The sequence below is a fragment of the Micromys minutus genome (assembly GCF_963924665.1).
Source record: "Micromys minutus genome assembly, chromosome: 21".
In the NCBI taxonomy this organism is placed as follows: domain Eukaryota; kingdom Metazoa; phylum Chordata; class Mammalia; order Rodentia; family Muridae; genus Micromys; species Micromys minutus.
Window position 1 is genome coordinate 10,996,919 of NC_137956.1, and position 4,784 is coordinate 11,001,702.

The window sequence follows — 4,784 nt, forward strand, 5'->3', positions numbered from 1 at the left end:
TGACTGTCAACTTGACACAACTCACAGTTGGCTGAGAGGAATTCCCTAGATCAGACTGCCCTGTATCTGTGGGGAACTGTCTTGATTATTTGATATAAGAGGACCCAACCCATTACAGGCAGCACCAACCCTAGGCAGGTAGTCCTAGGCTGAATAAAAACATGTTGCTAGCCGGGTAGCACACCTTTGATCTCAGCACTCAGGAGGCAGAGGCAGGAGGATTTCTGTGACTCTGGGGCCAGCCTGGTCTACAGAGTGAGTTCCAGGACAGCCAGAGCTACACAAAGAAACCCTGAGTCGAACCAAACCAAACCAAAATACAAGCAAGCAAACAAAAACAGCTAGCTAAGCGTGAGCCAGTGAGAAAGCTAGCAGGTAAGCAAGCAGTGTTCTCTGATTCACAGTCCTGCTTGAGTTCCTGCCCTGACTTTCTCAATGATGGATTGGCAGATGGAGCAAGCCCTTTGCTTCCTGAATCCCTTTTGGTCTGCATGCTTTGTCACAACAGGAAGGAAACCAGGAAAAGGACAAAATGCTCCCAGTGGAGAGTCACTGCTCAGATACTTGAAGGCTTGGCATGGCTTGTTGCTAGTGTGCATTTTCTGTGTCTTTCATTTGAGTCTCACAAGACCCCTGCCTCACACAGCTACATAACAGAAATACAATTCTCGATCTAACTTAAGTGGTTCCTAATGACTTTATTAACAAAGGGGCAATGGGAGGGCAAGTCTCTTATTCAGTCTAATAGGCTAAGCAATGATAATTTACCCACGGTTGGGTACTCTGAGAAACTAGAAGCAAATTGGAAGCAGGAAGACTTGTTACGTTATTCTCTTTTGATTTTAACCATAAAGCGTCATGAAACTTATTCCAGCAATTCCCTGCCATTAAAGATTATGCCCAACTCCCTATTCAGGGCTTATTTCAGGACTAAGATACTTCTCAGAAATGGGGGTTCTTGGCATGTGCAACACAAGCACATCAATGTAGCCAAGGACAAACAGAAACAGTGTCGAGAAGGTGTCCTGGGACCTGACCCAGTGACTTCTGCCTAACATGAGCGAAGCAGGCTCGTGGGCCAGTGACACCCAGAAATTAAGAGGTTTTTGGAACCCAGGAGGTCACCGACTGCTGTTCCACAACTGTCATTATGCCACAGAATGAATATATTGAATTGCACCGCAAACAATATGGATATTATTTGGACTGTCATGAGAAAAAGAGAAAGAAAGGTTAGGAGGCCCATGAATGTTCAAAGAAGACAAAAAAAGAAAAAAGAAAAAGAAAAAAGGCCTGAAAGCTAAGCTCTACCATAAACAGTGCCATGCAGAGAAAATACAAATGAAAAAGACTATTAAGATGCATGAAAAGAGAAACACCGAGCAGAAGGATGATGAGAAGACTCTACAGGGAGCAGTCCCTGCCTATCTGCTGGACAGAGAGGGGCAGTGGAGAGCAAAAGTGCTTTCCAACACGATTAAGCAGAAACAAAAAGAAACGGCGGGAAAACGTGAGACTCCTCTATCCAAAGTTCGTGCCCAAGGAGAAACAGAAGTACTGAAAATTATTCGTACAGGAAAAAGGAAAAAAGAAGGCATGGAAGAGAATGGTTACTAAAGTCTGCTTTGTAAAGAATGGTTTTACAAGAAAACCACCTAAATATAAAAGGTTCATTAGGCCAATGGGTCTGCATTTCAAAAAAGCTCAGTTTCATGTCAGACACCCTGAACTGAAAGCTACCTTCTGTCTGCCTATACTTGGTGTGAAAAAGACTCCATCATCCCCACTGTATACGACCCTGGGTGTGATCACCAAAGGTACAGTTACTGAAGTGAACGTGAGCGAACTGGCCCCCGTGACACAAGGAGGCAGGTGATTTGGGGAAAGTACACCCGAGTTACCAACAATCCTGAAAACGATGGATGCATAAAAGCAGTCTTGCTGGTTTGACAGTGACATCATACAAGTCACTCCACTCACTACCAAAGATGTCACAATGTCAGGAAAACACCATCGCTGGGATCTTTCCGAATCGCCAAGCAGCCTTACCCCATGTAATAATCAAGAAGTATTTATTAAATTGTAAAGAAAAATAAAACGCTGCCCAATTTAAAAAACAAAGAACAAACAACATGCAGTCTCCTTCAAAACTCCAGAGGAAACTAGCTCTAAGTTCCCAGAAGGGTGGGGTTCATGTCAAAGGGATGATCACAGAAAAAAATTGCCACACACAGTCTTTGCTTCATGACATGGCTCACATGCATGCTAGACCTTTCTCTTTCAGAAGTAATTGTATTTATTTATTTTGTGCATATGTGTGGAAGTCCATGTATCAGAGCATGCATGTGGAGTTGAGAGAATAACTTGTAGGAACTTGCCTCCATTTGAGTCCCTGGATCAAGTTCAGACAACTAGGCTTAGTGACAAGTGCCTTTACTTTGCTTGCTGAGCCATCACTCCAGACCTTAGCCATCCTTATAAGGCAGTCTTCTATATAAATAAATACCTGCCCATAAGTGGTTATTCTTATTAAACAGTCTTGTTATGCAGATAAGACCAGGGAAAGTCACATAATGTCTCCAGTGTCTAACTTCATCATCGACAAAGGGAACAAGAGAGGCTGGGATATAACACAAAGATTGCTACATGAATTCCCAGATCAGTCCGCACCCCACACGGAAGCACTGTGCCAGTTCATCTGATACTCTCGCTATGGTTACAATTAGTAACCGTTTAAACTGCCCTGGGGAGACAATGTAGATTATTGTAGGAAAAATAAGTAAGGCGGAAGAAGACACATAGGCAATGAGGGGAAAGATCTGAGCATTTGTCAGGAAACTCCTAGGAGAGGACTGGAAGGGGAGTGCCCGAAGTCAGAGTCTAAGGACCTCTGAGCTGACATGGAGAAAATGCGCTCTGCTGGAGCTTGTGGGACGTGGGCTTTCTTTCAAGATGGACTGGCATGAATCTTTGCCTGCTCCACTGCAGGCTGCCCATCTCGGGAGGCTGAGCTGGCACTCCCCTGAAATGCTTCTTCCGTAGTACAGGGCTTTCACACCCTTTCTGTCCTTACGTGCTTAGCATTTATCTTCAGTAATAGAAGGCATATTTTCTTGGGATGTTAGTTGGTATCACACGAAATGAATCCCAGTCATTATACAGCAAAGCGGGTCTCATCCATTGGATGAGAAGGAAGGGGGCGTGGTCTAGGAAGGAGAGAGGAGGAAGCGGGGAGCGATCAAGATGGAGACTACGGAGGAGGATGGTTCCGGTTTAGGTGAACTAGATTGATTTTATCTTGTCTAGGTGGGTGGTTTAGATCTTTATTAATCGGCAGTGAATTTATTGTGTGGATATACTGTGGATTGAGAATTCAACATATAAATCTAATTGTTAAATTACTAGTTTCTGGAACTTTGATTTTAACTGGCTGTGGAGGACAGTGTGTGAAAGCAATGGCGGAGAGGCAGCTGGGGGCAGAGTGAGAACGTTCATTTTTTTATTTCTACCGCAACACATGTCCAAAGCAACAGGGAATTAATTCTGAGTTAACAGAAGGTCAACGGATGTTCAAGACTTGCCAGACAGAGCCTTTAGGAAGCTAATATTCATAGGGATGTCCATGAATACATTATGAAGGCTTTCTCAAGGGCACTGTTCTCACAGCGTCCCAGAGACGGTGTCACCTTTCACCTGGGGTGGAAGAAACCCAGATGTGCTTTAAACTCAGAGTGGGACCACAGCAGACGGCTGTGAGAATGAGATCCCCACACTGAGCGTAGAACCGATCTCCACGTCAGCGGTGCTTCCTAAACGGTGTGCTGCCTGGGAAAATCTCCACGCTGGAACTCCTGTGCCTGGCAGCAAGTTTCCTCCTACTCACGGAACCTCCGACCCAGCACATCCTCACATACCCTCACATGTTCCACCCAGAATTGTTAGCACCAGGTCCCCGACTGATGACGTCATGGGAGAAATAACAGATGGAGTTTACTCCACACAGCCTCAGTGGATATTTTTAAATATTCACTGCCTACTCAACATTCCAGCTACTCTGAAGGTCCTCGTTAGCTTTACTATTAGTGTAAGCATTTATATTCCAGGTGTCACGTTCACGATGAATGTCTGTTTGTAAACTGTGACTTCTCTGAACCACTGTGATAACACATTCAAAGTATATGTCCTTGGGCCACCATGGAGTCTTTATTACATCAGGAATGTCTGAAGATTTTAAAGGATAAAGAAGGAGTGTTAGCAAAACAAACCAACACGGGAAACGATGTCAACACTTTATAAATACCTGTCCCTATTAGTTGCTTCAAGCTATGCAATGTCTACACCAATAAATACCGTGAATAGTTTCTGTGCCATATTGACAAAGTGGGGTGCCAAACGTATCGATACTGTGCTTAAAATCTTAGCTGAAGCAGTAAGAGTAGGGAAATAAAAGCACAAATGGGAAAAGACGTCGAAGTATCCCCTTTTTCAGTTGATGCGCTCTTATACATCAGAAAGGTCTACCAAGAGTCTCTTAAAGAAGATTAAAGGCCTTCCATAAAGTGGCAGGACACAGAATTAACACACAAAAATCAGACTATGTGCCTAGACCATACTAACAAAGAAAACAGGGAAGCAATCTGTGTCCTTGGCAATATCCTCAACAATACCTTGAGGGAAAGATAACCAAACAAAGGAAGCAAAAGACTTCTGTAATAATAAAAAAAAAATGTTAAAACTTGGAAGAAGGAAATTAAGGAAAGACTCCAGAACAGCAGTTTTCAACC

At 43.6% G+C, this 4,784-nt stretch overlaps 1 pseudogene across 1 annotated transcript; it reads left to right on the forward strand.

Moving 5' to 3' along the window:
- The first annotated feature begins 1,150 nt into the window (after positions 1 to 1,150).
- On the forward strand, positions 1,151 to 1,950 carry LOC308434555 (ribosome biogenesis protein NSA2 homolog; annotated as a pseudogene). Its single transcript has one exon. The product of its transcript is annotated as a ribosome biogenesis protein NSA2 homolog (transcript).
- The last annotated feature ends 2,834 nt before the right edge of the window (positions 1,951 to 4,784 follow it).